Below are 27151 nucleotides of genomic sequence, written 5' to 3'. Positions count from 1 at the left end.
AATTGTGAACATTTGGGATGTCTTTTATGAATATATACATTATATTAATAGTTGTATTTTATTCCAAAACAAATAAAATTTTATTCATTGCTGGGCAGGATGGTTCATGCCTGTAATCCCAGCACTTTGGGAGGTCATAGTATGGATGGATCACTTGAGGTCAGGAGTTTGAGATCAGCATGGACAACATGGTGAAAACCATCTCTATTAAAAATACAAAAATTAGCTGGGTGTGGTGGTGTGCGCCTGTAATCCCAGCTACTGGAGGCTGAAGCATGAGAATCATTTGAACTCAGAAGGCAGAGGCTACAGTGAGCCATGATTGTACCACTGCAGTCTCTAGACTGGGTGACAGAGTGAAACTCTGTCTCAAAAAAAAAAAAATAGTAACAATAAAAATTTAAAAATAAAATTTTATTCGTCCTATTTTAATATTTTCTATAAAAACCAATTCTGGTACAGATGAACATGTTTTTCTCAAAACGTATGCATACATGCTCAATTTTTGTAAAATAAATTCCTTGAATTTTTATTTTTTGGTCAATAATTTGTTATGTTGGCAAATCTTGCTTTTAAATTATTGTACAGATTTAAGTTTTTGCCTTTATTTTTTCACAAGTAAAAAGTAACTGAATTGCATAATTGCTTTTGTTTCTTTTTACTCTGTTAGAGTCAGCATGTGGAAATGCTACTTGGGAGGTGTTATTTAGAGGAAATCTATGCCCGGTGTTGTTTTATTTGTATTAATTTATCACTGTGATGAAATATTTTCAATGTTCATTTATTCTCTTTATGCATACACACAGACACAAAGATAAATTGCATTCCCATTATGTGCATGTGTACATGTGTGTATGTAAACTTAAAGAATTTAAATATTAAAAATAAGGAAATCCCTTCCTAGGCATATCTGTCTTTTATGACTATGCAGCATCCTTGAAACAGCTTCGTCTTACCTTCTGGGAATCCCTCTTCTATACTGTGTGCAGTCTACATGGATTGGCCAGTATCTTAGGTGTAATTTCCCTCGAATTAATGAAACATGCAAGCACTACAAGTTAGATATGTTCTCTGTAAGCAGATGCTATATAAAAATTAGAGATACAAGTAAACAGAAACCTCACCAAAATCAGTTCTGACATGCCAGCTGCATCTCCATTGTCAATGTCACTGAGGATAATGCTGCAAACATGGTGTTTGTACTCAGCAGATGCAGTGGGGGTATCTGCAATGGGAACAGTACTGTGGCATCATTTTTGTCTTTGTTCTTTGCTACTTAGATCTGAACATTTTCAACTTTACCCACAATTTCTTGGAACTACAAAATATGATTTTAATATACTGTTCTCTAAACAAACTCCAGACTTCATTTCATTTGCTGTACACTAGAAACACAAATGACATCTCTCTCGAGTAAGACTTTGACACTCTGTACCAGTTCAGCATCACATCCTGCCTCTCACCATGTGGACATCTTTAGTTTACGTCAGCTCTAATACTCTATTATAGGTGACCAATGCTTCCACCATTCCTCATGTGAAACTGTAACTTAGTAATTATCAAACTAAATTTTTCAAGAAGGAAAAAGGCAAAGAGTGAGAAGTGAAAGAAAAACAGAACAGATGCTACATCTTCAAATTACAAAAGACCTTTATGGTATGCTAAACAACTCCTTTGCAATACTTTGATTTGCTTTGGTTTTTGTCTCCAAAATCACTGTATCTTAGAGAGTTTAGTCACTTGTGCTTTAGAACTTTCACTTTTTGAGTTTGCAATAAGAATGGATCCAATTATAGAGACTACAGTTAGGGACTAAGTTTTGACCTGCATAGTGAAATTGTCTGCAAAACAGGAATACAAGAATTATAACTATAATAATAGAACAATTGTTAATGGTACTGAAAAATTAAAAGATAACTTTAAAGTGACACTACACATATTTTACAGAAGAGATAAGATTAATTTAGAGTTAGAACAACATAATAACACATCCATGCTAATATAATAAAAATAAAATAAAATAAAAATAAAAAATAAAATAAAAATAATAAAAAATGTTGCTCTTAAACAGAAGAGTGGAAATAACTGTTAAATCTACTAGAAAAATCACTATTAAAGAAAATAAACAGGACACAAACTTTGAAGCTTTAAGCACAGAGCTCGCTAAGGATTGACAAGTGAATGGTGGTTATCAATCCAAAACTGAGCATTTAGAAACCATCTGAATTCATTTCAGACTTAAAAATGCTTTGTGTTCTTGTGTGATTCAGATTTCAAATTTTCTTTTACATCAGTAGTTGTGTCAGTTGGTCAAACAGGCAGCAGATACTGACTAGGAGGTAGAAGTGTGAACAATTTATTGGGGAATAACACTAGTGAAGGATAAATGGAGAAGGAAGCAGAATTGAGCAGGATGAACCTTCTATCCACTTGGACACCTGTGTAAGCAAAGGGAAATTGAGCAGGATTGGGCAGGCTTCATAGAGATGTGAAAGAGTGTCAGATAACCCAATGAGAGTTCTAGAATAAAGATGGTCCATTAAAAGATACTCATATTTCAATAGTTTGCCCATCATGCATGCCAATACTTGATTGGAGCCTGCAAATAAAGGAATCGTTTTCAGCTCATAAAGTGCAGTTTAGGATGGAGCCAGTTAGCAAACTGCATCTTCTCAGTTAATCAGGAACTTCTCTCTTGAAAGGAACTCCAAAGTGTTGCATCTCCATGGCTATGACAACAGAATAATTTTTTTCTGAAACAGACTTTAAAAAATAATTCTATCAGTGTAAAAATTTGTTCCTCTAATTCATTCTGTGTCTATCAAATGTCAGGGTTTCAGGAGACTGTGATGAATCCAAACAAGTTATTTCTCTCAAAGAGCTTAAGATTTGATGGTAGAAAATAAAAACAGTTAAATAGCAATGAAAATGAAATATAACAGTTGTCATAAGAAAATTCTAGAAGAAAAAGGATGAGGACCCTAACCAAGCCTGCGGGCATTCCCCAACACTTTCTAGAGTATGTGCAGATAAACTGAAGTCTAAAACAAGCAAAAATTGTTTAAGCAGAGATAAATTGGAAAAGTAGGTGCACAAGTCAGTATTTAAAATAATTAAAATACTGACTTTTGAACTTGCTTGTTTTTTGAAATTCAATTAACTTTATTTAAATTCAAAAACAATTTTTAAAACTTTATTTAGTCAAGATTCTCTTGTATTATAAAAACCACAAGTATTTCTAAGAGACAAAAATACTTCTAGGCTAACTAGAAGTAATAGACCAGATCTGATTTTACTGAGACTTTAAACAAACTGCAGAGAATAGAGAAAAGATGGCAATCATTGAACTTGGTGTGATATATATATTCCATCTTTCACTTTGATGGTAGTACTGCAATAAACATAGGAATGCAGATATCTCCTCTACATACTGATTTCAATTCCTTTGAATGGATTCTGAGAACTGACATTACTAGATAATGTAGTAGTTCTATTTTAAGGAACTTCTATACTGTTTTCTACAATGGCTATATTAATTTTCATTCCCTCCAACAGTGTATAAGCATTCCCTCCTCCTATCCTCACCAGCATTTGTTATTTTCTGTCTTTTTTGATAATAGCTGTTATCTCATTGTGGCCTTGATTTGAATTTCCCTGATGATGAGTGATGTGAAACATTTGGTCATATTCCTGCTTGTTTCTTGTTTATGGACGTCTACATTTGTTGCAGCACTGTTTACAATAGCTAAGCTTCAAAAGCTTCCTAAGTGTTCATCAACAAATGAAAGGATAAAGAAAATGTGGAGTACTTCTATTCAGTCTTAAAAATAGAGTGAGATTCAGCTGTTTACAGCAACACGGACGAAAGTGGAGATCATTATGTTAAGTGAAATAAGCTAGGCAGAGAAAGACAAATATCACAGGTTCTCACTTAATTTGTGAGATGTAAATATCAAAATAATTGAACTCATGGACTTAGAGAGTAGAATGATGGCTACCAGAGTCTGGGAAGGGTAGTGGAGGGCAGAGAGTAAGGGAGAGATGAAATCCATAATGGGTACAAAAAAAAATAGTTAAAAAGAATAAATAAGACCTATTTGATAGCACAAAAAGGTAACTATAGCAAATAATAATTGTATCTATATGTATCTGTTTTGATGTGTCTTTGTCTAGTTTTGGTATCAGGGTAATACTGGCTCTGTAGAGTGAGTTTAGAAGTATTCTCTCCTCAATTTTTCACAATAGTTTGAGTAGGATTGGTATTAATTTTTATTTAAATGTTTGGAATTCAACAGTGAAGCTATCAGATTCTGATATTTACTGGAGAATTTTATTATAGCTCTGATCTCACTACTTATTACTTTTCTGCTCAGATTTTGGATTTTATTCTGGTTCAATCTTAGTAGATTGTATGTATCTAGAAATTTGTCGATTTCTTCTAGATTTTCTAATTTATTGACATACCATTGGTATAAGTAGTCATGAATGGTCCTTTGAATTACTGTAGTACCAGTTGTAATGTTGTCTCTTTTCATTTCTCATTTTATGAATTGGAACATTCTCTCTTTTTTTCTTGGTCTAGCTAAAGGCTTGTCAATTTCGTTTAGCTCTTCAAAAACCCACCTTTTTGTTTCATTGATCTTTGTATCTTTTTTTCTATTTAAATTTCATTTATTTCTGCTCTGATCATTATTATTTTGGATTTAGCTTGCTTTTGGTTTTCTAATTCTTTAAGGTGCATCATGGAATATTTTGAAGTTTTTCCTTTTTTAGATATAGGCACTTAGGGCTATAAACTTACCTCTTATTCCATAGATTTTGGCATGTCGTATTTCCATTATATCTTTCAGGAAATTGTTCAATTTCCTTCCTAATTTCCTCATTGACCCACTGGTCATTAAGGACCATATTGTTTAATTTTCATGTATTCATATAGTTTGCAAAATTCTTCTTTTTATCAATTTCTAGTTTTATTCCATTTTGATTAGAGAAGATGCTTGATATTATCTGAATTTCTTTGAATGTTTCTATACTTGTTCTGTAACCTAACGTATCGTATCCTTGAAAATTATCCATGTGCTGAAAAAAAGAATGTGTATTTGCAGTTCTTTGACGAAATGTTCTATACACATCTCTGACATTCATTTGGTTTATAGTGTGGATTAAGTCTGAGTATCTTTGTTGATTTTTTTGTCTGGAAGATCTCTGCAATGGTGAAGGTAGGGTGTTAAAATCTCCATTATTATTGTATTGCAGTCTCTCTCTCTCTCTCTCTCTCTCTCTCTCTCTCTCTCTCTCTCTCTCTCTAGCTCTCAAAATGCTTCCTTTATATATGTAGGTTCTAAAGTGATGGGTGCATATATACTTAAAATTGATATATCTTCTTGCTGAATTGACCTCTTGATTTGTATATAGTGACCTTCTTTGCCTCTTAGTTTTTCCTCTTAAATCCATATTGTCTGATCCTATCGCATTTTCTACCTCCTCTGAAAGGCCAATAATTCTTAGATATGCCATTTGAGGCTATTTTCTAGATTCTATAGCATGCCTCATTTTTTAAATTATGTTTTTCTTTTGTCTCCTCTGACTGTGTATTTTTAAATAGCCTGTCTTCAAGCTTAACACTTCTTCTGGTTGATCTGTTCCGCTATTAAAGGACTCTGATGCAGTCTTCAGTACATCAATTGTATTTTTCAGCTTCAGATTTTCTTAATTCTTTCTAATTATTTCAATCTCTTTATTAAACTTGTTTGATTGAATTCTGAATTCCTTCTCTGGGTAATCTTGAATTTCTTTAAGTTTTCTTAGCACAGCTATTTTTAGTTCTCTGAAAGGTCACATATATCTGTTTCTCCAAGACTGGTCCCTGGTGACTTATTTAGTCCATTCGATGAGGTCGTATTTTCCTGAATGGTGTTGATGCGCGTAGGTGTTCTTCAGTGTCTGGATATTGAAGAGTCAGAAATTTATTGTAGTCTTTACTGTCTGCCTTTATTTGTAGTCTGCCTTTATTTGTAGTCGTCCTTCATAGGAAGGCTTTCCAGGTATTTGAGAGGACTTTGGTGTTGTGATCTAAACCGTTGCTGCTTTAGTGTGCACCCCAAGCCCAGTAATGCTGTGATTCTTGCAGACTCATAGAGGTACTGCCTTGATGGGATGGTCTTGGACAAGTTCCAGAAGAATTATCTGGATTACCAGGTAGAGACTCTTTTTCTTTTCCGTTACTTTCTCACACACGCGCGCGCGCGCACACACACACACACACAGAGAGATAGAGAGAGAGAGAGAGAGAGAGAGATTGTGTGTGTGTGTGTGTGTGTGTGTGTGTGTGTTCGTTCTGAGCCATCTAAACCTGGGAGTGGAGATAGAGAAGCACCTTTGGGGTCACTACTACTGCGACTATGCTAGATCACACCTGAACCCAGCATAGTGCTAGGTCTTTCCTAAGACCTGCTGTAACCACTCCCTGGATACTGCCTATGTTTGTTCAAGGCCTGTTGGGTAGAGCAGGTGGGAAAACAAGCCAGGCTCATGTCTCATTCCATTCAGGGTAGTGAGGTCCTGCAAACCCTAGTGGGTCCACAATTAGCATTCAGGAGTCAGGAACTAGCATCAAAATCTTAGACCTTTACTTGGTATTCTCTTGTATTATGGCTTGGCTGGTACTCAAACCACAAGATGCTCTCTTTTCTACTCTTCCCTCCTCTTTCCAAAAGGAGAGGTGCCTCACTCCATAGCCAGCACCACCCCTGGCCACAAGGAGTACTGTCAGACTACCACCCATGTTCCCTTGAGGCCCACATTATTTTAAGTCAGCTTGTGGTGAATGCTGCCTGGTTTAGAACTCACCCTTCAGGACACTGGGCTTCCTTCTGGCTGAGGGCAGGTCCATAAATGCTATCCATGAGTCTGAACTTTTTTAAGAGTTATTCTGAATTCTTTGTCATATATTGCAAAGATCTTCAATTTTTCTAAGACCATTACTGATGTTTTGTTTCTTTTGGTGTTACCATATTTCCCTGACTTTTCAGAATCTTGGCATCTTTATGTTTATGCCTGTGTATTTAAGGAAACAGCCCCATCTCAACTTTTTCCAGATGTTCTTTAGTGGTGTTTGACATTTACTACATAATATTGAATTGCTACTTTGCTGTTGCTTCTCATTCTGGGGAGGAAGTAAAATGAGGACCAGAACTGAAATCTTGCACTGTGGAACTAACTTGCAACCCTGCTGTTGTATGCTTGGAACAGTTATCATCAGAACTTATATGCTACACTGTTACTTACATACAGACTTGCAGTGGTTTCTGGCTCTGGGGAAGACTTAAGCAAACAACCAGGACTTATCTGCCAACCTTTAACTTGTTTCCAGATCAAGGAAATGCTCCACAAAAGCATCTGGGTTTTCTGAGAAATCCAATCAGGAATTTAGGTCTTTGCACACATGGTGCCCCTGCAGCACTATGGTGTCAGCCAGTCACTTCACCATGGCATCCTCACTCATCAGAATGCAGAGAAGCAGCCAAGATCCACAAGCCAACTTCTGTGATCAGGGCCCTTACGCCTTGCCTCCAATTCAACCCAAGTGGTTTATCCTTCCTGATAATTCCATGGGATGAGATCAGATCAGATGTCCCACATACATTCACAAACCAGTAGGGATAGTGATTGTCTAGCTTCCAATTTCCTCCTCCTACCCAAGAAGTTGTAGATCTAGAGAAATTATCTGCAAGTGATCTTATGCTGGCTTGGGGGATAGGGTCTTAGGGTCTAAAATGACCAGTCCTCTTACCAATCGGCTTTCTCATTTCTGTGGGGCAATGGGGTTTTCTGCTTCTCTTCAGAGTTCTGGTGTATTCAGGTGATACTCTTGTTTTTGACTAGTTGCTAGTGTACTTTTGTGGGTGAAGTAATACTAAGGATTCTTCTGTTCTGTCATCTTGCTGACATTACTCCAATGCAGTTACTTTAGAGGAGTGTATATTTGTATAATTTGTTTCTTAATCTCTTTAATTTTCATGATTCTTTATTGCAGTTTGATTGAAGAAGATTAAATGCTAATGTTTGAGTCAATTCCAATCAGAACTTAGGCTACAATCTGTGACTCTGTATTCTAAATTATGAGAAAAATAATCAGACAGCATGATAAGAAATGGAAGTACAGAATTAGCAAATATAAATGCAAAGTACTAACTAATGTTCAAGTGCTAGTGTATCCGGGAGCCATTTCTTTCAAGAGATGATGTTAATATTCTATGAAAATCATTTTCAGTTAAAGTCTCTATGTGTATAAACCACTTGAATAAAGAAGCAATCATAAATTTTGTGCATTTTCAGTGCAAAACCTACATACAAAATAATGAACTAATATGAATAATAAATTGCTAAAAGTGGATAAACTAATTTTTCAGAGTATTTACAGAATAAAAATGCATTTAAGTGAATTCTGAAAATGTACTGCATTTTCCCCAGACTTTTCTATTCTCTCAGCCATTTATTTTTATTTTAGAGGAGAATCTTGAACTATAAGCCGTATCTTTATTGCCTTTCCTCTGTCTCTTTTTTCTGTTCTTTCCATTTATATGTTTAAAAATAAGTAATGAATATTAATTTAGAGAAAAAGGAAAATGAAATAAAGAGAAAAGTAAACTACCCACCCAAGCCAATATGTATGTCATCTACAATATGAAAGTACTTATGTTAACATTAATATCTTTGTGCACATCTGTTCATACATAATTTACATACATATTTTTTGAAAACAAATAATGGAATATTATATTAAAGTTGCATTTTTTTCTGTACGTACTTGTGTCATTTAACAAGCTATTCATATATTTTTATATCATTCACATTTTAAACAAATACAAAGAGCCCCTACTATATATCAGGAATATCCTCAGCATTTAAGATACAAAAGACATAAAAATCTATTTGTTTAGGTCCTACCAAATAAATTTATAAATTATATGATATATAATTTATAAATTTTATGATTTATAAATTATATAAATAATAAAATATATAAATTATAAGTTATGTAAATAATAAAATTTATAATTTATAAATTATATAGATTTATAAATTATAAATTACATATTTAACAGTTTTAAGTGCTATGGAGTTAGAATGAAATGGAATATAGAAGGTCAGAGGTGTGGGAAAAGTCAGATCTGAAATAGGATGGTCACACCAGACATTGCCAAGAAAGTGAAATTTAAGGTAAGCAAGTGAATTAGGCATTTCAATATAATCTGGGGGAAAGCACAATATGACCAGAAGGAACAGTCATTGCAAAGTCTTTGAGGCAGGTGTTAGCCCAGAGCATCCGTCTGTCTTTCAGTCCTTTATTCTTCAATATTTCATTTCTTGAGGAAAATATGCCTATAATTTTTCTACTTGGAATATACAAAGAAAAAAATGGATTTTTATTTTTGACTTGTAGGGTTTTTGTTCAACCTATTTTCAGAGTACCTCTGAACTCTGAATTCTGATTTTTAAATCATGAGTTATGCTTCCTGGGTTTTTTTTCCAACTTTTTGATGGTATAATTAACAAAATTGTATATATTTGAGGTGTATAACGTGATGTTTTGACTATATGTTCTTTCAGTGTCTCTAGAAGACTTGTTCCATGATACTACAATAAAACTAAAATTCACTATTCATTTAACATTTTAAATAAAAATGTAAATATCTCTCAGAAATAATTCCCTATTATGTTCTGATATTTAAAGAATTAACTTTTGAAATTACATTAGAGAACTGAACTGGCATTGGATATTTGTTTTATGCTCACAGGAAAATGTAGTGAATGATATAATCAGACTTAGGAACTTAACCTTAATTAGGCTGTAAGCTGAACTCTTTCTATAACCCAAAGGCAGGATCTGAACATTTTTATATTTTAAAAAAGCAAATTCTTAGAACAGGAATATACATTACTCCTTTTTTTTAACTATTTATGGAACAGTATTTTTATTTTAAATTATAAAATTAAAATTTCTGGTGGAATATTTTTTGTATCTAAAATTTTTAATTCCTTCTATTCTCCAATCACTAAAATGTTTATACTATTAAGTGAATTTCTGAATTTATTACTTGGACAGCAGTCTCTTTTTCAAAGGCACACTATCTAAAATAAATATCTTGAATGAAAGATGGGTGGTACATTTATCTTATTACAATGGCAAAAATTTTTGTTATTATTATCATGTTTAGTTTCCTATGTTTTGATGAATGTCATGAATCTTTCTCTGAGTGTTGAGCTACATAACTCTTCTTAAAGCATCATCTTACTCTGGAGTCAAACTATGTTGACCCTGAGGTCAAATTTTTTTTAGATAAACATCCATTGAAAAATTTTTCACAGTCACATGTTCTGGGCATTTAGATTATTTTATCTAACAAATATATCAACCAAAATACATAATTGTAAATTTTAGAAACCTACTCTGGCTGGTAAAAATATATTAATTGTTAATTTAAAGATATTAGAATGTGACTGGGTGCGGTAGCTCATGTCTGTGATCCTAGCACTTTGAAGCTGAGGCATGTGGCTCACTTGAGCTCAGGATTTGAAGACCAGCCTGGACAACATGGCCAAACCCCATTTCTACAAAAAAATACAAAATTATCCCTGCACGGTGGCCTGCAGCTGTAATCCATCAATTTGGGGTGCTGAGGCCAGAGCATCACTTAAGCCCATGAGGCAGAGGTTGCAGTAAGCTGAGATTGTACCACTGTACTCTAGCCTAGGTGACAGAGACAAAATCTCTGAAAAAAACTAATTAAAGTGTTCACAGTATACCTAGGAGTGATCACCAAACCAAAATTGTATTTGAGTATTTGTAGCCAGGAAAAAAATCTAGTTAGTTCACATCAGCTTCTTTGCAGTATGATGGATAACATGGCTTCCTGTCATTGATACCACAACAGGCTATACAGATGAAGAGCTTGTGATCCCATTCCTAGTCACCTCAAAAGTCAGATATGTGTTCTACTTAGAACCTTTGCCATGATATAGAGTCTGCACAGCTCTTTTCTCAGGTTTCTGTCTATTTAAGATTCTGGGGGCTCATTTGATTGGAGTAGTCAATGCCATATGCTGGTGCCTACATTTTAGAGGTAAGATTCATGATATGATGCATTCTTTACATACGTGAAGGTTATGCAAAAGATGTTCACAGCCACAATGTGTAACTAATATCCACTATATCATTAAATGAGCATTAATATCCCAATGTTTTCTAAACGGAACACTAAGGCATATTTGATTGCCCTAGTTCTCCTTGTCACAAAAACTAATCCTTTTTGAATATGATTGTTCTTAGATTTCACAGTACTCCATTTACAGACCTTTAAATTGTATTGAATTCAAAAACAGCTCAGTCAATAAGCCACTTTGATAGTTCATAAGAGGTTATACTGATGACATGCTATATTAAAATTATCTATTAAAAATTGAGATTATGTGGTTAAATAAAGCTATTAGACAAAATAAAACCATTTAAGGTAAAGCCTAGCACATCCTTAATGACGAATACATGAAAATAACAAGCACAGTAAAAAATGTAATTAGGCAGCAAAAATTTCTGGAAAATAATTACCACTTGAACTTGCATATGAATACTTAAGTTCCTTCTTCTTTTATTACTGTTCATTTTTATTCTTACTATTCTACGTACCTTCAGATAGAGCTTGTTCACAGATTTAAAACAAATAGAACTGGGGAGTTGGAATTCCTCTTGGATAATTTATGGTCCCATATTTTTATCTAATAAATGAGACAGGATTTAGATCCACAAATATTAATTTGCTTTTAAAAGTATAGTTATTCACCGATCTCATAATGCAGTCCAATTTAACATGTCAGGACAGCATTGTCTTTGCATCACTGTGGTCTTCCAACTATGGCAGTATTTGGGAAGTCCCATTCTTCCAGATTATTTTCTGGGTCACAAATCTGGCCCTGGCACGCGCTGTATTTTATTGTTAGACAAAACTTACGTATACATAACTTGTCTCCTCTAATACACTATGAACTATTCAAAAGCAATACATATATATCTATATTTATAATTTGAAATATATATTTCTGTACCTAATTTTTTTTGCCATACATGTGACATCAGTAAATATTTGTCTATTGGTTAGGATAGTTATTTAATAAAAAATGTTTTATATTAATATACTGTATAAGTATAGAAATAAAATTACTAGCTAAAAATCCCACCAGAAACTGTTCTAACAACCCTACATACTTTTTTACTCTTTTAATTCTTAATCTGTGTTCTCTTTTTATCTTTTCCTGTTCGTACTTAATCCAAGTTATTTTTATTTTTACACATTTCAGCATTATTCACAATCGTGAAGATATAGACACAACCTTAGTGTCTACTAATATATAAATGGATAAAGAAAATGTGGTTTATTTACACAATGGAATACTATACAGCTTTACGAAAGAAGGGAATTATGTCATTTGTGACATGGGTGGAACTGTAGGACATTATACTGAGTGAAATAAGCCAAGCACAATCTTTCCATTCTCTTATAAAGTCCTGTATAGTATCACTGCATTTCAAAAACAAATAAGAGCTAAAACAGAGCAGTTAGCTGTCTTGTCAAGGACCACACAATAAATGCTAGAGCCAGGTTGCAGAATCAGGAAGCCTGGCTTCAGAGTTAATATTCTTCTAATGACTCTTGCCTTCAAAGTTCAGTTAAGTTAAAATATGTAACTTTTCCTTCAGTATAGTTTATCAGTTGATAAATATCTTCCTTGTCAACAGAAGTAGAGTTTATCTAAACTCTTATAGAAAGCAATGAAAGAAGAATGGCCTTTTAAAAAAAAATTATAGGCAAGTATTCATACCTCAGGTTAAGGGTAAATTGTGCTCCAAACCACTCCTTCAGATTGTCAGACTCTTCTGTGTAGGTAAGGGCTGCTCTCTGTAATTTACAAGCAATTTGCCTCTATTTTTCTCCCTGTGTAATTGACAGCAAGTTAATAGTATACATAATAGATAAACCCCACAGTTGGAAAGGGATAGAGTAACAGCTGCTTCCCTTTATACATGTTTGAATATGAATTAGAGTGCTATTTTAGTGTAAATGTTGACACCGATCTATATTAAAATGAGGACTACAGCTTTAACCCCACTATTTTAATTATTTTTATCTTCCACTCATCTGACCACTTATAGATAGGAAATAGTGAATACTGCATTACTTGCAAAAGTGATAAACTATAAATAGCCCAAATGCCCACCCTCATGCAACCCTTTAAATGCATGCGACAGACAAGGAATGGTATACTTCATGGTTGTATGATTCTGACAGGCTCATAGAAACCTTTGTCAGCAGACATAAGAAACCAGTAATACAAAAGGTAGATAGTCATTGAAAGAAAAATGAAAAAATAATGGGGCTTACCCTACAGAGCACAGGAGCAATAGCTATTTCTGAGTCCAAGCAATATTACCTTGTGGTGCTATCTACTATCCATTTAAATCAAGTAGACAGTCTCTATATGACAGATTTAAGTGCGTATACAGCATGACAGAGAAATAGAAGAGAATCAGCAAGAAATGTGAGGAAGTTGAATGAGTATACATACATACATACATACATATATATATACATATTCTGTGGGATTAAATATACACACATTATATATATGTATATTCTGTGGGATTAAATATATATACATATTTAATTTTGGAATTAAATTGGAATTCAAAAAAAATTGGAATTCAAATTTCCAATATAATAATGTTAATAATTTCATTAACATGGCAACATGTAAATGAACCTGCATTTCATATTTTTAAATAAAGGTAATTTCTTTTATTTTTTGACTTACTACAATATTAACTGTTATGTGAACATTTTGTGTTATTTAGCAACTATCAATGATTTTTTTCTACTATTTAATCATTGCAGCAAATCATTAGATAAATTCAATGGAAATTAAGTGAAAATTAATCATATGGAAAATTTTACTTAGGATACAGTATTTAGAGTTTCAATGAAGTGTTACAGTTTAAAAATTGTTTTAGTGGAAAAGAAAAAAGTCACATGTTTTCCATTGGCTAAGATAAATTATATTTAAATAAAATTTCTTTTTAAGGTTTTTAACTGGTACAATGAAATATATAAATATAAATTAATGTGTATCTTTTAATACCGATAAGATGTTCATTTTCATATATATGCATGTGAATATATGTGTGTGTATATATATAATTATTTATGTAGCATAGAACCTATTTATTTCTCACCCCCCCAATACCTCACCCCATAAGTTAATTGTTTGAAGGACTAGAAGCAGCTTATTTTTTTAAGAATCATAATGGAATGTTTTCAAGTCTGTATTTGGACTGTTTATATTTCTAGATTACATTTCTACTATAAATATTAAAAATGGGTACCACAGACAGGAGGAATTTGAGGGCATGCAGCAGAATGTATTTTTCATCAGAAGAGAGACTTGACTCAGATTTCTCATTTTTTCAAGAGGGAAATCTGCGTGGTCAGAAGTCATGAATTCATCAACTTTTTTTAAAACTAAATAATGATACCAGGTATAATATGCAGTAAAGTAAAATAAATAATTTTTTTAAAAAAAGCAATCCAGTAAATAAATAATGATACCACTGGAAAGCAATGTGCTTTTCACTGGACAGAAGTCTCTACACACTTTTGCAGATTTCAGTACCAAATATTAGGGATAGATGCTTGCACCTCACACTCATCCCTGGATCTGATTGTTGCTGTTTCATTTTATGCACAACAATATCTCTGTGAATAAAACAGCTAGAAGATTACTTGATGCTATTTATTATCTATTTCTAAATGCTTAATGTACTTTGCATGGTTTAACTTGTCATATGAAACATGAATCTGAGAAAATGAGAAAATTTAGGAGCTAATAAATTTCAGAAACCAATACATTTTTATAGTTTTGCTTTCAACTCTGCAGGAAAAAAGAAAAAAAACTTAATTTGCAAAATTTTCCTCTTTTAGAGGAAAGAATCAGGCAAATTTGAATTTGAATTATAGTTCTGATTGTCTTAAAAATACTTTTTCTGGGTCTTTTTCATTCCACAGTATTTTTTTTTTTTTTTGAAACAGACAAGTAACTTTCATTTGTATTGTTATAAGGAAGTAGGTAAATAATTGCAAGAATAAATGGATAGATAGTATAAATATTTAAAATTTTAGTTTCACAGAGGATGCTCAATTATTACCAATGAATAATTTTTTTTCTACTTTCAAACCCAAACATACAGCACAGATTAGTCAATTGTTAAATTTTCTATAATTAAAATTTCTTTCTGAGGCTCCAAAGCATACTGTGCATTTTTTCATCACGTTATTGATCTTCTTACATACTATGTACTGTTCCATGTAATAGATACTTGCATTTGTAACTCAAATCTATCTCCATCCTGAGCTCTTGAGGACTGCGACTGTATTTATTCTCCCTGGTAACCTCAGAACCTATCACAGAAATTGGTCCATAATGGCCTTTAATAATAGCTACAAAGGTTGTTAATTTAATAAATTGTTTATTTAGTAATATACATAAACCATTGCATATAACTGCAAGGCTGTAAGGCTGAGTGCAGTGCCTCACTCCTGTACTCCCAGCACTTTGAGAAGCCGAGGTGAGATGATTGCTTGAACCCAAAGTTGAAGGTTAGCCTGGGCAACATAGTGAGACACCTCTATTTAAAAAAACAATAGAAAGACTATATTAGGTACTTTAAAAAAAAGCAGATATTCATATCAGCAAAACTAGATGAAAGCCTTAACTTTTGACCCATTTTTCTATAGGACTTTGAGAAAGTAACATTCTTTTATCAGTCTGTGCAAAGAATTGATAGATTAAATTGTATCTAAGTCTTCTCTTGTTAAAATGTTCTGTAATTTTTAATTTTTAAATATGTTGCTGAAAATCAACCAGCAATTTACTTGAATAACAATAATTTAAAAGTATTTAAAAGAAGATACACCGATTAATAACAAGTAGAAAATCTCAATCATTTCTAAGAATAGAGTTATAACTTTCTTTGAATTTTGCCTTTTCTCTGCAAATTAACTCCTCTGGCATAAGCAAAGAATTTTTACTTCAACCTAGCAGTGGGCATGATTTATTATGTGTGGTGGTTCAGACTGCTTCACAGATATTCTCTGGTTAATGTTACCAATCTACATTCACTTAATGACATGTTATTAGCTTAATGATGCTTATTAATCACTGAGAATCAAAGAATGATATGAAGAAAGCAAAAAAAAAAAAAAAGAAAAAAAGAAAAAAAGAAAACAGACCAGGTCTCTGAAAATGAACTTTGTTATCTAAGTCTAATTATAATAACCCTATTAAAAACTGAGGATCTAAGAATGGCTTAGCAAAGTGATGAAATAAAGAAAAATGGAATATTCTGTGCTTTAACAAGCTTGTGTTAGAACCCTAACTGATTGTGTTTTCTTTGACTCCTTTGTAGACCAGACTGCATGCTTGTTATATTATCTGACTATGTCTTTTGAGTATGGCATTTTAGGAGCACTTAGGGACTCGTTTTCTTAAACTTATTGATTTGGTAATTTCTCCTTTGTAGAACTTCAATCTATTAAACTACAGTTGCAACTAACTAAAAGTAAGTTAAGCTGCCTTAACAGTTCAAAAAGCAGAATTTGGAATGAGGATATACGGTGGTTTTACACAATCTTGCTGTTGAAATACAGTGATGCTTCCCTTGGCAATGGACAGAAACGAGAAAATAGACCCTTACAATGGACTCAGTCACTGTTGTTGATTACTCTCTGTTCTGTATTCAGTTAATATTTCAAATCCAAGCATTCTCTATTCCTTGTTCATTACCAAGCACGTTTTCACTGAGTAACTTGAATTTATAGGTTACATATTTAATCATCATCAGGAACTGTCTTAGAGTCTCCCATGTCTTATTCCAGCGTCCTATAGGAAGGTCCAATGGATTGATAAGGATGTTTAACACTAGTCAAATTAATGTGGACACTGGGCCTGGGCACAATGCTGGCTGTGAGGAGGCAGTGATAAGGACTGGAAAGGATGATGCTTTTCCAAAGTAAATAAATACAATAAAATGTTTCAGAGGCTGAGAAGCATGTCTACTGTAGAATTTTTATAATCTTGAGTCTTTATTTTTAGTCTTTCCCCATTATATTGATTACTCTTTGAAGAGGAGAATCAGCATTCAAAATACATTTTAGATTTTAAGAGATTTTAAAAACCAGTTAGTCCAAACTATTTTCCAACCTCATGCAAAGCTTAGAGAGGACCTAATCCAATTTCTTTATGAACAGATTTTAAAAGATATATATGAAGACCTGCTTATTTTTAATATAATTTAGAATAATCAAGCTTTTAGTGAATTACATGTTATTCAATAACACATACAATTTTATATATAACACTTGCAATTAAGGGATATACAAACTTCAGATATATAGAGAAAATGTTACTACATCTTATTCAAATGTTCATTGATCCATTAAACAAGAAATTATTGATTTGTATATTGACTGAATGATTCACATCTTTACTAACATGCCATTTTGTTCCAGACCTCTGGTTTCCTATCAAGTAGTTGTACTTGAAAATGTGAATAATTTTTACATCTGTCAGGCATGGACTACAAAGCAATGAGTAACTGAAAAGGTCTTAGGAAACCCGTATTCTGTTACCTGCTTTCCTATTAAGTGCATTAGCAACAGCTGAGGCAAAGTCTGGCTCATAAAGCTGCAAATGCTTTATAGTTGTTCAACTATAAGAGATACTAAATTTCAGTTCTTGGGTAAAAAATGTCCTCTTTCATCAGGCTGAAATTACTTCAAAATTAAAAGTTAAAAATAGGATAATAATATTGGGGTTCAGTGTAAAACTATCCCCTGATGCCAAGCCCCATTATAATATATTGTATAAAGTGACTCTTGTTTTTGAGACCCAAGGTCTCACTCTGTTGCTGAGGCCAGAGTGCAGTGGCGTGATCATGGCTGACTTTAGCCTCACCTCTTGGGTTCCAGTAATTTTCTGACCTCAGCCTCCCAAGTAGGTGAGACTACAGGCTCACACTACCATGCCCTGCTAATTTTGGTATTTTCTGTAGAGATGGAATTTTGCCTGTTGTCCAGGCTGGTCTAAAACTCATGGGTTCAAGGGATCCTCCCACCTCAACTTCCTAAAGTGCTAGGATTAGAGATTTGAGCTACTGCACAGGCCTAATGTAAATTTTTAATATATTTTGTTCAAATCACAATTGAGATAGGACCCAGAATTTATGCCTTTAGGCTTTGAAAAAAAAAATGATTCATATACCATGTCTGTAAACACATTTGTTTATATTTAGGTAACTTTCAAATATTTACAATCATATTGAAATATATAACATACACTTTGATATAACACAATATTTTTACCAATTTTTAAAAACACTAAATATTCACTTTAATTTTATAGCTATGTATTACTCCATAATATAGAAATAGAATATATTATACAAATTCCCATTTATTGTGTTATGTGGTATCTACAGATAAACATTTGAAAATAATGTTGTAGTTACTATGCTTATGTATAAATCTGCATTAGAATCTTTGATTTTGTATTCGTTTAATAGAGTACTCAGGTTGCTATATCATTCATTAAGTTCCTAGAAAATAAAAGAGCATATCATAATTTTCATCAACAGAATGGAAACTCAGTACATGCTTTCTAAATATATAAATATAGTACATAATGTATACAGAAGAAAGTAAAATCTATAAAATTCATAAATATATTTAAAATTAATGTAGAAAATATAAGTAAAATGGAAAAACTTATTGGTAAAAGTACTTACCTTTACATATGGAATAGAAATGTTTTTGCATGTTAAAAATAGGCAGTATGGTAAAAACTATCACAACTGAGATTAAAAAATAGCTTTGCCATAAATGAATGAATTAGAAACATATATTAACTTAAAATTTGAATATCTACTTCCACTAGATATTAAAATACCAGCAGAAAGTAGAAATAAGGCTAGCTAATGATGCCAAATAAATAAGAAGAAAGCAAGTTACTTGATATTAAATATTTTTAACTATTCTATTCATTAAAAACTTCACATGATACAAGACCACATTGTTATTTTTTCTGGTTTCATGTGTTTTTTGTTTCTGCTAATATATTTATTTTATTTTTTTGAGATGGAGTCTCGCTCTGTCACCCAGGCTGGAGTGCAGTGGTGTGAACTCGGCTCACTGCGACCTGTGCCTCCTGGGTTCAAGCCAGTCTTCTGCATCAGCCTCCAGAGCAGCTGGGACCACATGCCTGCCACCATGCACAGTTAATTTTTTAAAAAATTTAAATGGAGATGTGGTTTTACCATGTTGGTCAGGCTGCTCTAGAACTCCTGACCCCTGGTGATCTGCCTACCTTAGCCTCCCAATGCTGGGATTACAGGCGTGAGCCCCCATGCCCTGCCTGCTTTTTATTTTTAATGGGAATCATTTTTTCATGATTTTTCTCAAATCATAACTGTAGTAACAACCTTTGTTAGAAACATTAATTTAGAATTAATTCCTACTCCTTCTTCCCCTCACATATGGCCATACCTTCATGATGTTATATCTATTTTCTCTCTTTTTTATTGTTTATTCATTTTTGCTTGTTGATTTATGCATTCTTCAATTATTTGGGGGTCATTTATATGTATAGATAATACAGTTACCTGATAAAAATTCATAAAGTTTGTTTATATGCAGTAGAAACTAACTGTCTTTTCAGCATTTGTCCCCTGGCTCACAGAGTTAGCCACTGCTATCTGATCTTTATATTTCTTTAGGTATTTATATACCTATGTAAGCATATAGCTCTATTAATAGGTATATATACATGAATTTACATTTCAATTTTTTAACCAAAATTTATCTAAAATATAAAAGCTGCAGATAGCACAAAGAACCAAGGAAAACAGCCTAAAAAAGCATTTTGAGTTAAAAATTGTTTATATTTTTTTCATTTTTATTTCCAGGCTTCATTTTTGAAGATTTATACATTCAGCCATTACCTTTTCTTAAAGAAGCTTACCAGATTATTTTATTTTTCTCTACTTCATTTGTTTCTGCACAAGTCACATAATTCACATTGTCAGAGTTTTATGCATATCTCTACAGTCTATTTCATTAGATTTCTGTATACATATATGTATAAAATATATAGATGTTTTCTGTTTATATTTGTGTTAATAATGCTATTGATAATCTCTTGTCTAAAAATATATATTTTACTGCACATCCATGGTTGATGTAAACACAGAAGTTCATATAATTAATTCATTTAACAGTTACATAGCATTAAATACAGTACTGATGTTCATTTACATAGCTTCATTTTCACCATTAATGGCAATGCTGCAATTAACACTGTTTTACATAATTCCTTGTAGAAGTGCTTTTTAAAATGTTCGATTGCATATACCGTGAAGTGGAAATAAGGACTCACTTGTATTACTATTTGACTAGTTATTGTCATACTGCTCTCCAAAATGACTTATTAGGCTTTAAGTGTCCATCACTACTGTAAAACACTTACATTTTCTCTCCCTCACAGAAATTAGGTTAGTGTTTCTCTATATATTTTTTCTCATTAAGGCATGAACATATATTTTACTGTTTAAATGTGTCATTTTCAGTTTATCAGTGATATTGGTGTTCCCTACATACCTTTATTGGTTATTCTAAACTCTTCCTTTCGGAACTCTGGTCATATTCTTTGCTCATTGTACTACTGGATTGTTTATCCTTTTAAAATTGGTACACATTCTTTATATATTTTTAAACTACACTTTGTAGATTGCTCTGGGCAGTATGGCCATTTTAATGCTATTGATTCTTCCAATCCATGCATATCGAGTGTATTTTGTTTCTATGATATATGATCTTTCAGCAATGTTGTACAGTTATCCTTATAAACATCTTTTACCTCCTTGAATAGATGTAATCTTAAGTATGTTATTTTCCTTGTGCCTACTGTAAATGAAATGGCATTCTTGATTTTGTTCTCAACTAGAACATTATTGGTGTATAGAAATGCTACTGATTTTTGTAGACTGATTTTTATTTTGATATTTTAGTGAAATCATTTATCAGTCCAAGAAGACTTTTGGTGAAGTTTTTAGGATTTTCTAGCTATTGTATCATATAATCACCAAAGAGAGATCATTTGAATTCTTCCTTGCCTATTTAAATGAATTTGATTTCTCTTTCTTCCCAGATTGCTCTGGCTAGGACTTCCAGTATTATGTTGAACAGGAGTGGTGAGAGTGAGCATCTTGTCATGTTCCAGTTATTTAGGGGAATGCTGCTAGCTTTTCTCCTTCGGTATGATGTTGGCTGTGAGTTTGTCATAGATGACTAATTATTTTGAGATATGTTCCTTCAACCCGTAGTTTATTCAGGGTTTTTGCTATGATGAAATGTTGAATTTTATTGAAAGGTTTTTCTGTGTCTATTGAAATTATCATATGATTTCTGTTTTAAATTCTGTTTATGCAGTGAATCACATTTATTGATTTGCATATTTTGAACCAACCCTGCATCCCATGAATAAAGCCTACTTGATTGCGGTAAATTAACTTATTGATGTGCTGCTGAATTAGGTTTGGTAATATTTTGTTGAGGATATTTGCATTTGTGTTAATAAGGAATATTAGCCTGAAGCTTGCTTTGTTGTTTAGTTGCCAGATTTTGTTATCAGAGTGATAACTGCCTTTGTAGAATGAGTTGGGTAGGGGTTCCTCCTCCTCAATGTTTTGGATTAGTTTCAGTAGGATTGGTACCAGCTCTTTTTTGTACATCTGGTAAAATTCAACTGTGAATCCATCTGGTTCAGAGCTCTTTATAGTTGGTAGATTTTTAATTGTTTATTCAATTTTGGAACTTTATATTGGTCTATTCAGTTTTGATTACTTCCTGATTCACACTTGGGAGATTGTGTGTTTCCAATAAATTTATCCACTTACTCTAGGTTTTATAGTTGGTGCACAGTGAGGAAAATAATATCTGAGGATCATTTGTATGTCTGTGGTATTGTTTTAATGTTGTCTTTTTCATTGTGACTATTTAGATATTTTATCTTTATTTCTTAGTTGATCTACCTAGTGACATCTATAGCTCTTGTTTCTCTTTTCAAAAAAACAAGTTTAGGTTTTATGCATAGTATGTGTAGATTTTGGGGTCTCAATTTTGTTTGTTCAGCTCTGATTTTAGGTTTTACTTCTATGAGCTTGAACTGGACCTCTACCTTTTACCAGATTAAAAAAATCAATTAAAGAAGAATTAAACACTTGAATATAAGACCTAAATTATTTATATATATATGTATATATATATACACACATATATATACATATATATATATATATACACATATTATATGTATATATAATATATAAGAAAACCTAGGAAATACCTCTCGTGCCATCAGCTTTGGCAAATAATTTATGACTAAGTCCTCAAAAGCAATTTCAACCAAAGAAAAATGGGGAAGTTGGACCTAATTAAATTAAAGGGTTTCTGCACAGCAAAAGAAACTATCAACAGAGTAAACAGGCAACCTACAGAATCAGAGAAAATGTTTGCATACTATGCATCCAACAGAGATCTAATAATATCCAGAATCTTTAAGAAACTTGAACTAATCAGTAAGCAAAAGATGAATAGCCCCATTAAGAAGTGGGCAAAAAGCATGAACAGACACTTCTCAGAAGACATACATGTGGCCAACAAACATGAAAAACTACTCAAAATCACTGGTCGTGAGAGAAATGCAAATGAAAGCCATGATGAAATACCATCTCACACCAGTCACTATTAATCAAAAGTTAAAAAACAAAACAAACAAAAAAAAAAACAACACAGATGTTGACAGGGTTTCAATGGAGAAAAAGGAATGCTTATACATTATTGGTGGGAATGTAAACTATTTCAGTGCCTGTGGAAATCAATTCAGAGATCTCTCAAAGAACTTTAAAAAATCTTGCCATTTGACCCAGCAGTTCCATTACTGTGTGGATATCCAAAGGAAAACAAACTATTCTACCATAAAGACACATACATACATCCATATGTTCATCAAAACACTATTCATAATAGTGAGGACATGGAGTCATTGTAGATGTCAATCAGCTGTGGATTGGATAAAGAAAATGTGGTACAAATACACCATGGAATACCATACGGCCATAAAATAGAATGTTCTTTGCATCAGTATGGATGCAGCTGGAGACCAGACCATTATCCTAAGTGAAATTAATTTAGGCATAGAAAGCCCAGTACCACATGTTCTCACTTGTAAGTGGGAACTAGACATTGGGTGTGCATGGACATAAAGATGGGAATGGTAGACACAGGGGTCTACTAGAGGAGAGAGGTAGGGATGGGAAAAAGGCTTGAAACACTACCTATTGGATATTGTGTTCTCTACATTGGTGTTGGAATCATTTGTACCTCAAACATCAGTGTCACACAATATACCTGTGCAACAAACTTGCACATGTACCCTCTGGCCCTAAAATAAAAGTTGAAATAAAAAAATAATAAGTTCACAAATCAATAGGTAGGAATCAGATACATAGGATGGCTATAATCAAAAAGTCAGGCCAGGCATGGTGTTTCACACTGTAATCCCAGTGCTTGGAAGGCCAAGGTGGGTCGATCGCTTGAGCTCAGGAGTTCAACACCAGCCTAGGCAATATGGCAAAAGCCCCTCTCTGCAAAAAAACACAAAGAAAAAGCCAGGAGTGAGGGCAAGTGCCTGTATTCCCAGATACTCAGAAGGCTGAGGTGGGAGGATTGTTTGAGCCTAGGAAGTGGTGGTTGCAGTGAGCTGAGTTAGCACCACTGCACTCCAGGCTAGGTGACAAAGCAAGAGGTTGTCTGAAAAAACAAACAACAAGAACAACAATGATCAGATAATAGCAAGTGTTAGCAAAGATGTAGAAGAATTGGAACACTCATTTACTACTGACAGGAATGTGAAATGGTAGAGCCATTTTAGGAAACGGTCAGTCCCTCAAAAATTTCTACCTAGTGTTAGAATATGACACATCAATTCCATTCGTAGATATACAATTAAGAGAAATGACAACATGTACGTACCAAAAACATTTTACAGAAATGTTCTTAATAATATTCATAGTAGGCAAAAAGCAGAAATAACCCAAATATTAAGATAAATATATTAATAAAATGTGGTATATCCATATAATAGAATACTATTTAACAATAAAAAAGAAGTGAAGTACTAATATATGCTACAGTATGCTGAAGTATGTCTTGGATAGAACCTTAAAAACAGTAGGCTAAGTTTAAGAGGCCAGTCACAAATAATACATATCAAATGTTTCTATTTATTTGAAGTGTCCAGGATAACACAATCTGTAGAGACACATGATCTATTAGTAACTGCCTAGGAATGGAGAATTTGGCAGAAATGAGGAGTTATTAATAGTAGGGATAAGGGGTTTTGGTAAGATTAAATGTTCCAAAATTGATTTCTGAATATACTAAAAACCAATAAATTATGTATTTAAATTGGTAAATTATAACCGTATATGCAATTTTATCTTAATAAGCTGGATTTTTTCAAGTAAATGAATGAATCTGGGAATTCAGAAGAGTATTGGTATTAAACTCTCTCAGTAAGATGTTTTACACAGGATTCATCTATGGGAAAACAGCTTGTGTAAAGTGAATCCTGGAAGGTAAAGTTTAACGTGGTAGGTTGCAGCAGTTTATGTATGATGTTGAATATCGGGGCAAGTAGTTACAAAGTAATTGTGCTTGGAATGAAGAGCTGTCAAAGGCATTTGACCTGGAGAATGACAAAATCAGAGCTGTGTATCTGAAATCCGTAAGCAGCAGAAAGGCGTATAAAGAATTAGAGGAAGGAGGCACTAAGAAATTGTGTTCTGGTCAAATATCAAATGAATACAACAGGAAAGATTAACTGATACTAATTGAGTATTAAGTTGTTTGATACAAGATGTAATCATTTAAACAAAATACTAGGAGGAGAAGCATTTTGGAGTAAACAGGTTATAAATTTGGTCTTGATTATACTGGATTAAGTCATTGGTGGAATATCGAGATTAACCTACAAATCAAATTAATTGGGAATGTGGCCTAGGTTAGGTTATCTTGTATTTTTAGATGACATCCCATTCTAGAGGATGCTAATTAACTTTCGGTATCACAGTTTTGGTATTCTGGACTTTTCAAAGGCATCTCTTCTTTAAACTGTTGTACTGACCTCTGATACTGTCAGGAGATCATGATATGATGATCATGAGAAAAGCTAAATCAGGCCAGCATTAGTTTATATTTTTTGTGTGTGGGATTATAAGAAAGCCACTTTTTTTTTTTTTTTTTTTTTTTTTTTAGCATGTACAGCCTTGTGCCTGGGTATGGGCTCGGCAAACAACTTGGGCTGGATTTCAGCACTGGCTCTCTTCCTCAGTCAGGCAGCCTTGAGCAGCATCTGTACAACAGTACACGGTGATCAAATTAGCTGTGTATCCAAGTTGTATTTTTAAAGTAGAATAAAACTACTGTAAACACAGAGTATGATACTTAAATTTGACCCATAATATTAAAAAAAAACTCTAATAAAAGTACCACTGGTAGTATGGCTAAAATAGCTATATTAGAATTCCATTGTAAAATATACTATACTTTAAATCATGAGAAAGTCCTTATGAGTGATCTTGGCTTTTATCAAAGGGTTACACTTCACATTACCACCTTGAATATCCTATCTCATGCATCACTAACTTGTAGATAGTCAGGGCTGGACTCCTGTGGTTTATTGTACTTTGATTTTAAGACTGGTTTAATTGCACATGACTAATGCAAACCACCTTCTCTTTCAAAAACCTATTTTCAATTCAGTGTTTCTTCCTTCTAGTCTTATAATTTTCATATATGACATCAATCTTATGATAACTGTATTTGTTACTTGAGAATTTTAAAAGTACTAAACTATACTCAGACTATAAAAGTTAGACAAGAAACAGGCTCATCTTACTAATATTTACTTAGGAATATTTATTGATTAGTGAACTTTCAGACTTTAAAATTTTCCATGTAACTGATTGTTCACTGAAAATTTGTAGTTTAAAAATATATATTACATCAGAAAATGTTTGCCTACAACTAAAAAAATTAAAAAATTGCACTCAGACTGTAATTTTATTTAACATTTTATTCAATGATTTTTTTTTTGCAGTATCATAATTGAAGTGTCTTTTAATGGCTTTTTTATGTAGTCAAATACATGGATCTATTTTGTTTTTTAAAAATCACCTTGATAACAGAGACATGTATGATTTGAAAAGCTAAAAATACTTATTGTGCCGCCTGCTTTTTATTTTAGCATAGCTCTGTCTTGTAATCTTTCATGTGAATGGTAACAAAGTATCCCTATGATTTTTGGACACATGAGTAATCATTTCACATTTTTCCTATTTTAGTCTTTTAGATGTGATTACTTCTGTAACTAGACAAACTGATTCTAAGTATGCATATGGAGGGCAATGGTGTAAGATCACAAGATGCAGTAGATTAAGTTAAATGATCAGCAACACACAGGCAAGAGAGGTTTCCAATGCACAAAATTGGTATATATGTATAACGAATTTCTACAAATTGACAATAAATGAGTAAGAATGCAATACCTGAGTAATATTAGGAGTGAGCAATTTCCAAAAGAAGAAAAACAAATTTCCATTAAAAATAAAATATAAAATTATAAAAATATTTTTTAAATATGTTAAACTAAAAAATTATATATCACTAGTAATCAAGAAAATACAAATTGAACCAACAACATGATAGCATTACATGAATTTCATTAGTGATAGTCGAAAAGTTTGACTATATCAATTATTGTCAGATTATGAATGTATTAGTTAGTTTTCATGACGCTATGAAGAAATACCCAAGAGGAGGTAATTTTTAAAGAAAAGAGATTGTACTGACTCACTGTTCTGCATGGCTGGGGAGGTCTCAGAAAACTTAGAATCATGAGAGAAAGGGAAGCAAACAGGTCCTTTACATTG

The sequence above is a fragment of the Saimiri boliviensis genome, chromosome 2, assembly GCF_048565385.1.
Source record: "Saimiri boliviensis isolate mSaiBol1 chromosome 2, mSaiBol1.pri, whole genome shotgun sequence".
In the NCBI taxonomy this organism is placed as follows: domain Eukaryota; kingdom Metazoa; phylum Chordata; class Mammalia; order Primates; family Cebidae; genus Saimiri; species Saimiri boliviensis.
Note: the sequence above shows the minus strand (reverse complement) of the source record.